At 34.4% G+C, this 13,637-nt stretch overlaps 1 pseudogene; it reads left to right on the top strand.

Annotated features, from left to right (window-relative positions):
- Nucleotides 1–9,708, top strand: part of LOC114424084 — a 63,854-nt pseudogene extending 54,146 nt beyond the window's left edge.
- Nucleotides 9,709–13,637: the final 3,929 nt, after the last annotated feature.

Below are 13,637 nucleotides of genomic sequence, written 5' to 3'. Positions count from 1 at the left end.
AAAAGATCCCAAGTGGAGTCGCCAATTGTCGCAACTTGCCCTTCGCGGGCGAGCGAGGGCGAGGCTCACGGGTCCGCTTCCCAAAGGAGGAAAAATGCACGGAGTCGCCACCAACGTTTATTTGTGGAAAACGTCGGAAAAACCGAAGGAAACCGGTCGAAATGAAAATTCTAAGTTCGGGAGTTGTATTTACGCTTGAGGAAGGTATTAGCACCTCTCACGTTTGTCTCGAAAGACAACAGCCTATTTTTTAGAATTGTGGAATTTGTGTTACCTTAACTTTATTTCTTTTTATTTTTTGAGGTCGACAAAAGCGGGGCTTTCGCTCCTACGTACCCTCCATCGGAGAGGAAATCAGACCTACGTAGTTCTTTCTTATGCGTGAATCAAGTGATTCTTTTTACTTGAGGGGTGATCATTTTAAGGCGTTGGACCTTAAAAATGATCCTTTTTTACTTAGTAAGAAACTGACATGATAAACTTTCAAAAAACCTATTTTTGTGGATGAGCTTGACTAGGCGAGTTGATTTTAGCCTTAGTTTCACTTTAGTTATTAGTCAATTCAATTAAGAATGAGAAGTCCCAAAGAGAAAACGTCCGATTGATCTTACGCTTTTATTTTACTAAAAGGTATTTTTTTATTATTATATTATTATTTTACCTCTTTTTTATTTCCAACGTGGTTACGCCACGACCGAACGGTCGGAATTCGTTTTAACCAAAATTAACGGATGATACAATTCAAACGATCGGTGGAAGTTTATTTTATTTTTAGATTAAGCGAGAAATGACTTAAATAAATGGCTTAAGCACGTCAAAAGGGGGTATAAAAAGTAAATGAAAACGAGAATAAAAATACATGAAACAAAATGTGGACCACCACGGGTACATAAAATGAATTGAAAAGCTTGGTTTGAGGTACTTACTCATTGAAGACTGAAGAAAACGAAGAACGAACGATGAATCTTGAAGAACGGTCGAGAATCTTCGCGTAATTACTCACGGAAACGTTACGGAAGCGCCTCGGCTTGGATTTTCTTCACGAAAATAATTTTCCTCAGCAAATTCGAGAGAGAGAGAAGTGCCTAAGGGGCTGAACCCTTTTCTTCTTCACTTCTCCCCCTATTTATAGCAAAATAAGGGAGAAGCTTGTCGCCCAGCTCACCGAAGCGAGCTCAGCTCGCCCAGGCGAGCAAGGTTGCTTCCTCCAGAAGCAACAGCCTTCTGGAGGAATCTTCTGGAGGGCCCAAGTGGGCCTGATTGCTATTTGCACCCCCCTGTTTACTAAATGCACCCCCCTTTCTATTTTTTTGTAATTCTTCTTCCGTAATGTTACGAAACTTTACGAATTTCATAACGATACTTATTTTCCTTGCGCAAGGTTACGAATCCTTACGGATTCTGTATTTACTCTTTTTTAGCTTTCGAAGAAGTTACGGAAACTCACGGATTGTGCAAAAACACCTCTTTTCGATTTCCGCCACATTACGGAATTTCACGAATCACGCAAGCCTGCTTCCTTTCGATTTCTGAGACCTCTCGGGACTTCATTTATTGCATGTCATCAAGTAATAATCCCCGGACGAAATTAGGGTATGACAAGTTTACTTTTTATGCTTAATTCTTAATTTTGGGTTTTGGGTTTACTACTTTTATTTAGTTTCCACTTATTCCCCATTGCTCCTCTATTCCTTTAGGTTTTAGCTACTTATCCCATACTTTCCTCTACCTTATCCTTGGCCCCATTACAACCTTAAAAGACCTTTCGATCCTCATGTGCATGTGTTTGTGGTGTGGTTGTCAATTTTAGAGTCTTGCCAAGTCTATGTGGTGTTTGTTTTCATGGGTGCTCTGAGAGTAAACAGTAGCCTAGACACTTGAGAGATAGAGTGCATATCTTATGAGGCTTTATCACTTTTCATTCTTGAGTTGATTGACTATCTTGCCATGTTTGAGATGCTTGGATGATTTTCATGATTGTCTTGATTCTTTAACTCTCTACATGTTGGATGTTGCCCATTCCTTTCATTCCTTGAGATTCATTGAGAAATATGTAATTGTTTTTGTGTTTGTTTGTTTCTCTTTAATGCCTCTAGATTTGTTCCTTACTTTGCCTTTTGATTTTGCCCAGGAGTGCAAAAGGCTAAGTGCGGGGGGATTTGATGTGTCATTATTTTCTCCTATTTCTTAACCCTTTTTGTCACCATTTTAATTACTGATTAGCCTTAATTGTCAAATTAATTATGCAATTTTATCATTTGGGCGTACTTGACTAATTTTGTGTTTTTAATTTAATTTCAGGAGAATTATAAGCAATTGGGCTTGAATCCGGAATTAGGCTTGGACTTGAAGAGAGCAGACAATTTTATTTTATCAAATCTTATCTTATCCAGATTTTATTTCATCTAGATTTTATTTCGTCTAGATTTTATTTCATCCAATCTTATCTTATGTTGTCCAGATTTTGTTTTATTTCGTTTATGGGCTTGGACTTAAAATAGATTTGTAAGCTTTGGGGCTGAGGACCTATATAACAGCACCAGGGTTTTAGTTTGGGGAGGTTTTTCGGAGAGGAGAATAATTCTAGGATTTTAGAATTCCAATTTTTACTGTTCATGCGCACTGTTCACGTTGAATAAAATTCGTTTTCTGCAATTTCATTTCTGCTTCAATCTACAATTTCATTTCTACTTATTAATGGAAGGCTAAGTCTCCAGCGTTGTTTTCTCTTGAGGATCAAGCACAACTCTCTTTGAGGTTTTATTATTACTATTGAATTCTAATCAGTTTTTCCTCTTCACCAATTACTCTATATTTGTTGCTATTAATTCATGCATGCTTAGGGCTTGATTAATTGTCTCTGCACTTAATTTACGTTCATGCTTAATGATCAGTTTCGTTCATGATTGTGGAAGCAATGCCTTCAAAGGTTATTTTGATGATGCCAAAGAATTCAAGAATCAAGAGAAAGATTCAAGAGAAGTTTCAAGTTTCAAGTTTTCAAGAATCAAGAATCAAGAATAATCAAGAACAAGATTCAAGACTCAAGATTCAAGAATCAAGAGAAGACTTAATCAAGATAAGTATGAAAAGGGTTTTTCAAAAACTGAGTAGCACATGGATTTTTCTCAAAACATGCTTACCAAAGAGTTTTTACTCTGGTAATCGATTACCAGATTTTTGTAATCGATTACCAATAGCAAAATGGATTTGAAAAAGTTTTCAAATGAATTTACAACGTTCCAATTGATTTCATAAAAGTTGTAATCGATTACAATGTTTTGGTAATCGATTACCAGTGCCTTTGAACATTGAAATTCAAATTCAAATGTGAAGAGTCACATCCTTTCACTAAAAGCTTTGTGTAATCGATTACACTGATTTGGTAATCGATTACCAGTGGTTGTTTCTGAATAAATCAAAAGATGTAACTCTTCAAATGGTTTTTGACTTTTTCAAATTGGTTTTAAGTTTTTCTAAAAGTTATAACTCTTCAAAATGGTTCTCTTGACCAGACATGAAGAGTCTATAAAAGCAAGACTTTGTTTTGTATTTTCAATCAATCTTTCTAAGCAATCTTTCTATCAGTTCATCTCAATCATTTCTTTCAATTATCTTTCAATATTTTCTTTCATCTCTTTCAACAGTTGTTTTGTTTCATCTTCTCTTCATCTTTCTAAAAGTTTTTGTTCAAAACTTTCTCTTCCAAGAAAAGTTCTTTGTTCAAAAACTTGTGCTATTCATCTTTTTCATTCCCTTCTCCCTTTGCCAAAAAGAATTCGCCAAGGACTAACTGCCTGAATTCTTTTTGTGTCTCTCTTCTCCCTTTTCCAAAAGAACGAAGGACTAACCGCCTGAATTCTTTTGTGTCTCCCTTCTCCCTTGTCAAAGAATCCAAAACGACATAGTCTGAGAATTCTTTTGATTCTTCCCTTTCCCTTATACAAAAGTTTTCAAAGGACTAACCGCCTGGTAATTCTTTTGTATCCCCATTCACAAAGTATCAAAGGTTTAACCGCCTGAGATCTTTGTCTTAACACATTGGAGGGTACATCCTTTGTGGTACAAGTAGAGGGTACATCTACTTGGGTTGTTGACTGAGAACAAGAGAGGGTACATCTCTTGTGGATCAGTTCTAGTGGAGGATACATCCACTAGGTTCAAAGAGAACAAGGGAGGGTACATCCCTTGTGGATCTTTGCTTGTAAAAGGATTTTTACAAGGTTGAAAGAAATCTCAAGGACCGTAGGTCGCTTGGGAATTGGATGTAGGCACGGGTTGTTGCCGAACCAGTATAAAAAACTCTTGTGTGTTTGTTTCCTTCTTCCCTACTCTTTTACTTTCTGCTGTGCATTTAATTTCCGCTTTTACTTTCTGTTAAGTTTCTCTTCTACTCCATATTCTCTTAACAACATAAGTAAAAGCCTTAGAAGAGTAATTTTTTAATTAGTAAAGGTTTAGGAATAATTAATTCAACCCCCCCCTTCTTAATTATTCTAAGGCCACTCGATCCAACAATGATTAATTGGTGTATGTGTTGCTTAATCACATAATGACAGCCTTATGTTAATTTTTGCTTAGTAATTTAATTTAGGGTTGGATTAAGTGGTTGAACTGGTTAGGGATAAATCCTCGTAACCTAGGATAAGAAACTTGCTTGTGAATTAAGGGGAAACAACATGTTTTAATTTTTTTATTTCTTTAATTCAAATTTGCTTGCGGTTTAATTTACAAAAACAAACAACCCCCCAATTTGTTACTATTTTATTACTATCTGTTATGAACGTTTGGTTGACCATTGCTTGTTGGGAGACGACCTAGGATCACTTCCTAGATACTGCATTTTTAATATTTATTTGATTCGGGTACGGCCTCGATCATAGGGACTTGTTTTAAATTACATCCATGTTTTAGCCATAGTAAGAGTTGTTTGGATCATGGTCGATGATGCCACCAAGTTCATGCAGGTTAGTTAGAGCTTGTCTCCATGCTTTTTTGGTTAGTGTTTTCCCCTATCCTTCCTGAGTAATTACATCTTGTAGTTATTGGTGTATGCTTTTACTCTTCACGTTTATATTTTAATTGGGCGGGTTGTGAATACCCCAAAGCATTATGTCTTCTATTATGCGATGATAAATTGATTATGTATGAATTGTAGACATTTCATATAGGATTTGGTCATGTTTGAATTATAGATATATTATCTTAGGATTTAAGTATCTCATCTTATCTTGGGAATTAGATGTATTATCTTATTTTAGGAGAATGATATGAAAATCAAGAGATGTGAGCAAAGTAATTAGGGACATTGTTTTGATGTGTAAAATTAGTCATGGAGATTATTAAATTAGGCTTTGTGGTATTCATAAAAATGTAGCCCTAGATCTTAGATAATTGTATTAGCTTTCAAACAAGAAGATAGTCAATTTGGTAGGAGTATTATAACTCTAGATATCTTGGTTACACCTCATAGAGGTCATAGACGTATAAGATAAAATGATAGAAATAACTCCCAAAACTTAAGATATGTTATACCAGTCATAAGACTAAGTAGATGGTTGTTATAGTGGGTACGTGTTATAGAAGTCAGATTCATTTTGTGTACACGACTTAATTAAATGATGATGTTTAGATACCTGTGTTGCAATGTGGTATCATGTCAGTGAAAAATAACATCAGGGCGTTTAGGAGTACATAACAAGACATGCCACACAATGGGTATGTCAGGTTAGTCTCACTAAGTGAAATCATAAGGTGACCAGTTAGGGTCACTTAGTTTTGCAAGAGTGCTCCAACCATATGTGATCAACATAGGCTTAAAGGAACACTCAAACCGAGTGTATTTACCCCAAAGACCTAGACTCAGAAGAATCTGTTAAGGTCTCACCTTCCTGATTCAGGTCCAACCCCTAAAACAACTTTTGCATGTAGATGTTGCTCATGAATTATACAATACTCGCAACTTCACACTTATTTTCAAAACACGTTTAACACATTGCACTGCAATTTAACACCTTAGGTTCCTAACTTGGAACCCTACACTTTCCTTTTAACACCTTGCACATAACCACTTTTCTCAAGGTAAACACCAGTTGGATTATTGTATAATTCATAATTCACAACACAAGTAATATCACATCAAGTATTAACCAAACACTTATTCACAACCATATTCCATGTTCACAATTTAACATCTTACAACATCACAATCCACCATTATATGTTCACGTGTATCTCACAAATTAACACATGCTCAACTTGAGAAAACAAACAAGCATTGAAGACCTTAATTGCTTTGTTAAATTTGTTGTAATAGAACAATTGAGTGCTAAGTTTTTTCTATTGCAATTCCTTGTATTTGGACATTCTTCGGGGGTGTATTGGAATATCTAAGAGACCACCCAAACCTCTATTTGTGTGTAACAACTTAATGTAAACCATGTAGACTAAGTGAAGAGCCAATTGGTACCTCCAAAGGGTCATCCAAGTCTTCACATAGGAAACCGTCTAACTTGCTTAAATTTCCTTTACCTTCCATTGTCAAACCACCTAGATAGCTTGCCTTTTACCAATTAGTTTTTACCTTATCTTTCACACCTCTTTAGTGTTTATTTTGGATAGTTTCAACCATAATTTCTCCTTTTGTTTTCAAACCCCCAACAAGAGAGAACCACAACTTAGGAATCAACATGAGTCTTCATTCTTCATCTAGTGTTAATGGTGAGGGTTCTACTCCTAAGGACCCCTTGTATAGGATATTTAGATGAGTTAAGATCCCTTAAATTATGGAAAGAAAAACAAGAGAGAAAAGAAAAAGAAAAAAAAAAAGAGTGAAAGAAATAAGTCAAGATGAAAGAGAGAAAATAAGAGAGGAAGAAAGAAGAAAAATAATAAAAGAAATAAAAAGAGAAAAACATATCTTCTATACTAGTCATGACTCTTGCAAGAGTTTAAGTGAAGAGCTTAGTAACTATTATGGAGGGTGGCATAGGTCACATACTAAACATCAGTCCCAAAGAAGAGAAAAGGATAAAAGGCCTCAAGAGGTTAACATTAGTCTCCCATATTTCCATGGAAAAGATAATGTTGAGGCCTACCAAGATTGGGAAATGAAGGTTGAACAACTCTTTGCTTACCATCATATTAGTGAAGAGAGAAAAGTTCCATTGGCTACCCTTAGCTTTCAAGGGTATGCCCTCTATTGGTAGACTTCCCTTGTTAGAGAAGGAAGGATTCATAGGGATCCTCCAGTAGAGTATTGGAATGATCTTAAGAGTGCCCTTAGGAAGAGACACATTCCCTCCTACTATGAAAGGGAGCTTATGGACAAGCTCCAAAGGCTTAGGCAAGGGAGTATGAGTGTTGAAGAATATAGACAACAAATGGAACTACTCTTTTAAGAGTTGGACTTAGGGAGGAGGAAAGAACAAGCATAGCTAGGTTCCTTAAGGAGAGAACATCTTTCATACAATATGCAAAATTTTAGATAAAACTTGTTCTCTCATTGTGGATAGTGGATCTTGTTGCAATTGTTGTAGCACAAGATTAGTTTCCAAGTTGAACCTCATTATCATTCCCCACCCAAAACCTTATAAACTTCAATGGCTTAATGAGCAAGGGGAAATGATAATTAACCAACAAGTGAAGGTACCTTTCTTCATTGGGACATATAGAGGTGAAGTTAATTGTGATATAGTTCCCATGGAGGCAAGGCATATTCTCTTAGGAAGGCTGTGGAAATTTGATAGGAAGATCATTTACAATGGCCTAACTAATGAGATTACCCTCACCCATCTTGGCACTAAATTTGTGTTGCATCCTCAAACACCTTCACATATAGCTAAGGATCAAGTACAAATAAAACTCAAATGGGATAAGGAAAAGAATAGAAAAAGAAAAGAAAAACAACCTTTAATGGTTAAGAAGGAGTGTAAAGAGGTAAGTGTCTCCTCCAAGAGGTTAGCTAAGAAGGAAAGACATTTTCCAATAACGACAAACATTAAAGAAACTTCGATAAGAGAATAAATGTCATTCCTGAATGGCCCACTCCACTAAGTATAAGGGAAATTTGGGGCTTCCATGACTTAACAAACTTTTACAAAAGGTTTGTCCCATATTTTTCTATACTTGTAGCACTACTCATTGAGTTGGTGAGGAACCATGTTCCCTCATGGGAAGATGCCCAAGGAAGGGGTTTTCAGACCCTTACCCTACTCTAACATACCCAACACCACTAATATATATGTTTTTATTCTTTTTACAAGTGTTGAGGGAAGAAGCCCAGAGTTTCAAGAACCTCTGGATTTGAGGTCAAATCCTTTTCAAGGGGGAGGGGATGATGCAATCCTACCCCCTAAGGGCATTGGATAGAAGACTCCGAGAAGATTGGGCTAGAGATGCAGGATAAGGCCTTAGGGTTCTCATGAGCCTTAGGGTAGATTTTGGGTCCATGGGCTAATTATGAGTCCACTTATCTTTGTACATATTAGATTAGGGTTTCATTATTTTTGGGCCTTGTATTTAGGGCTCCATAGTGTAGGGAGGGTGCCCTAGTAATGTAGGATTTTTCAGTTCTTGTATTTTAGGGCACCTAGACTAGTTTTTGTATTAGGGGTAATTTTCTAATCATAATTAGTGAAATTCTGGCTCCACAAATTCAAATTCAAATTCAAGTGAAATTTGAATAGAAATTCAAATTTTCCTCCAATTTTGTGTAACACTTAGGCTATAAATAGAGACCTTGTGTGTGCATTTTTCAACTTTGATCATTTGAGAAATTACACTTCAAAGTTCATACCATATTTGAGGCATAAATTTTGTGCCCTCCCTCTCTCCCTCTCCTTCCACTCATCTTCTCCTACCTTCAAGCTCTTATCCATGACTTCCTATGGTGGTGAGCTTGTTCTTGACTCGTCTTCTCCTTGAAGTGGCGTCTCCAATCACCTTTCCTCCTTCTCCATTTCGCTGTCATTGATCTTCAAGAAGCAAATGACTCCATTGATAAAGAAGATCCAAGGCCTACGAGCTGTACAAGGAGCTACATCAACTTCGATGCCAAGAAGCTCTACCAGATCACCAATGGCACTGCCCTCGCCACCACCACGTACCAGGCCACCGGCAACGCCCACGGATCCGCTGGCTTTGTCAACATCATCGATCTCCATGAGAAAAAGGTCAAATTCGACATCGAAAACAATGTTGGCACACTCTCCTCAACTTTTGTCAAATCTGTAGAAGAAATCCTTTACAACATCTCAGTAATCCAGATCAGCAAAGTTCTCCCCTCTACCGTAATAGAAGCTCCTGCACCCGTACCCACCCAACAAAACCTCACCAACATTATGTCAAAACATGAATGCAAGGTCTCCGCTGACGCTCTCTCTTCTCAACCCAACATGCTTAACACCTTCAATGACAACCTTGATGGGGGCTTAACCATCTTTTTCCCCCTCGACAACGCATTCAAAGCATTTCTCCCTAAATTTGAAAACCTAACCAAATCCAGTAAGGTTGCACTTCTAGATTTACCAGTCCAAAGCCACTCTCAAATCCAACAACGAACTTTAGAACACTCTTGTCACTGATGGCACCAACAAGAACGACTTCACTGTTCAAAACGACAATGAAGATGTTACTCTGAAAATGAAGCTCACCACTCTGAAGATCACCGACACGTTGATTGACAAACAACCTCCTGTGATGCTATGACACTCTATCTGATAATGTGAAACTTTGTGTTAAGTGATTAGGGTTGATGAGGTGTCACTTCATCTGTCACGTCACCACTTAACATGAGACTAATGATAGATACTACGTTGAAACATAAAAATTTTTCAAATATGTAATTGATCAAAAATAAATTTAAGATAATAATCTAAAAGTGACACATTTTTTAAGTATGAAAAATATAGTTAAACCTAATTAATTCTATGCTTTCTTTGCATATACCTAGTTTCTATTTTCAAACACGTATCTTTTAGTTTATAAGAATGAATCTTAAAATAAGTCTCGAAAAATTAAAAAAGAATGAATCTTAAAATCCAATTACACGACATAAATGTCTTCCAAAAATTTACAAATGCTACAATTTGTAAAACTTAATATGTGTGCTAGGTTTTTGCGTGGAAATTGGACCCTGATTTTATTTCTGATGGGCAAATGAGAAATTGATAAAAACAAGAAAGATTGCATTTTGTCCGGAAAGATACGCTACCATGTGTGTGTCCTGAAGATCACTGCCATCACGTGAAAACAAAATAATGTGATTAAAGTAAATTTTTCTTAATCATAATATTAATACAAAATTGTTTCGTTAAAAATAATAATATATTTTTATCACATATAAATTAAATATTTTTCTTTTAATATGATTTATTCAATAATTAATCAGGATTTGTTCTCTAACACGTGTGTGAAATGATGTTGTTGGTGATTAAAGAAAGCTTCCATCACCATATACCAATATTCTTTTTTTCCTCTGCGGTTTTTTCTTTCATTGGGGTGGACATAAACTGGACACAAACGAAAATTTGGGCAATCCAAAGACCAACATTACGGAACAGAAAAGAGGCAGTATAGTTGCTGTTACTCTATATAATAATTTATTACTCTCAGTTTGTCCACGACGGTGTACCCCCACCAAGAGTGCAGACAAAAGTGGCATTTATTAAGGCTTTGTTTGGTATACTTGCATCTGCATCTGCATCTGCCCGGGAAAGGATCAACCATCAATTCTAGCCCATAGACATTAGTAGGTAGGTATTCATGAAAAAAAAAATCAACAACTAAACAACAAAGTTATTCTAACATTTAACACGAATTGTAATAATTTGTATTTATTAATCAAATAATTTAGAATTTAAATTTTAATTGATTATTGGATATAAAATAAATTATGTTGGAAGAAAAATACTCACATTGTGTATGTTTAAGATTCTTAACGAAAATTTATTATTATTTCCGACAGAAATAATTTCATATTAATATTATGATTATAAAAAATCATTCTAATAATAATAAATATATATCCAATCATATTTATAAGATTCAAATTTTTAAATTTGTTTGTTCCTTTGTATCTGTACCCGCACCATATAACTTGATACATTTTCTTTGATTTTATCAAGTCTATTGTTATATATGGTTGATCATTAGGAATAACACTTACATTATATTTGGAACGATGTAATGTGGATCGGATATTCTCTCTTTACGTCCAATATTCTCATTATGCAGAAACAAGTATTGGTCACTTCTGTTTTGACGTGGTTAATTACGTTTAAGAATTGAAAGCAAACACCCATTTATTATAGCTTCTGTTTTGACGTGATTAATCACGTTAAAGAATTGAAAGCAAACACGCATTTATTATATCTACAAATTTTTTCTTTTATTTCTTTATCCTTCAATGACTTTATATTGTGTTAGGGTACGTACATGAATAATTTTTGTTATACATCTAAGGTATGTTTGAATGGTAGAAAAGAAAGCAAACATGTGTAGACTAATATATCTTTGATTTGAGGGAAACCAAACTCAAATTCTTTAAGCAATAAGATTTCTGATTCTAGTACCGCGGATAGGATGGGAAAAAAACACATCTGAAAGGTTCATAGAAAAGAAAGACAATGATCAACAGGTTAATGTTCCAAGTGAAACTTTGCATGAATCTCAAAATTTTAAATTTGAGCACCGTAAATAGAAAAAATGTGACTAAAATATAATATATTATTAAATATGGTCAGCCAAATTTTTTACACAAATTAATAAATGAAAAAGTCTATTAATATTTTATATCAGGAACATAACATCTAAAAAGATTATAAATATCAGTATAATTTTAAATTATTTTAATTCTCATTGAATTCTTAAATTTATAAAATGTAAATCACTTGAATATTTTTTTATCCCATGTTCATTATATAAACTAAAGTGAATATTTAAATACAAACTAAAAATTACATTAACCCCAAAATCAATTTTTTTTTTACCCTATTTATCTTAAAAGATAAATTATAAATAATTCTTATAATTATACGATCTAGTTTAGTTGGTTCAATATAATATATGAATGATGAAATGCTTTAGTATCATATTTAATTCTTATAAATAAAAAAATATTTTATTTATTTATTTTATTACATTTTCCTCTCTCCTCACCCCCTGCCTACGTGTGGATGACAAGGAACAAGAGAGAGATGATGAATAAAACCAGGAAGCACGAGGTGGGGGACCACAAACCACAAACCCACATGGTCTGCCAAGGAGTACATTAGGGCATAAAATCTTCAGCTGTGAAATAAGAAGGGTTAGGTATGGTAGTTAGAAAGTCCAACATCACGCTCTTGTTCCCGAATGGGACCATATCATAAACAATGCAATAACTTTGTTCTCTCCTTTCCCTTTTTAAGATCCGGATAAAATGGAATAATTAACAAAGATAGAGAGAGCTTTGCCACTTCTTTCATCACACGGTTATCGCTTTCTACTTCCCCTAATTACTTCTCTATCCTCATCTAAGAATTTTCTTTTGTGGCTAAATTATTACATGATAACCTGTCCCATAGCACACTGTATGCTCGAAAAGGTTTTCGTATTTTTCCTATACACTACTAATAAACCTAACTCAGTTTAACAAATGATACTAATCAATTTTGTAATTGGCTGAAATTATTTTAGATTAGATATTGAAAGATGGCGAAAGGGCAACTGAGCTCTCTATTTCTACGCACATACACAAACACAAACAGTACGTGTGTCAGTGTGCACACAAATTAAAATTATTATTATTTTATTTACATTTGGCATTTCATAATACTCTTATACCATGTTTTAACAATTATGTGAATTTTGTAAATTATAAGTCTAGTTCATATAAGCTGAAGGCCCAAAATCAAATTCTCACTCTCCTGTTTTAAATTATATTTAAAAAAATAATAAGCTAAATTGTAGAAGAAAAATTAATTAACGCCAGTTAAAAGATCGTTAGGGAAACAATGTCTGGTGAAAAATAAAATATAATATTTTATTCCGAAACTAGATACCCTATATTTTATTCTCGAAAATAGATACCCTATTTTATTATACTACAATTAATTATTAAAAATATACTATAATTATAAAAAAAATAGAAATGACAAATCAAAACAACTAAATGTAATAATAGTTAATGCTGAATAGACATGACACAAATAAAGTAGCGTATAATAAAAACATTATCCTATTATAGTTTGGAGTTTAATGTTGACAAGATATAAATTCTTCAAAGATTAAGTTTCAAAAAATTGAAATTAAGATTTTGATTGGAAAAAAAAAGGTTAAGATATTGTGATCACACCTACAAAGAGAATTGTGTTCAAAGTTTCCCATAATGGATAGTTAATAAGATATATTAAAATCTCATATTAAATAAAAATAATATCAAGATAAATTATATAAATAAAAAAATAATTTTTATCTTACAAACCAAACCAATTTTATAGGATTGAATAAAGTACAAACTCATGTTGTGATTTATATATATAGAGAGAGAGGATGATGATTTGAATAGAGTCCTTGAGGGATGTTGATTCGGTTGCCCGCATGCTAACGTGCCAAGCGGAAATTAAATGGGGAAAGAAAATACGTCAAAGCACGCC

Source organism: Glycine soja, chromosome 8 (genome assembly GCF_004193775.1).
Source record: "Glycine soja cultivar W05 chromosome 8, ASM419377v2, whole genome shotgun sequence".
Taxonomy (NCBI): Eukaryota; Viridiplantae; Streptophyta; class Magnoliopsida; order Fabales; family Fabaceae; genus Glycine; species Glycine soja.
Note: the sequence above shows the minus strand (reverse complement) of the source record. Positions and strands in the feature narration are given on the sequence as shown.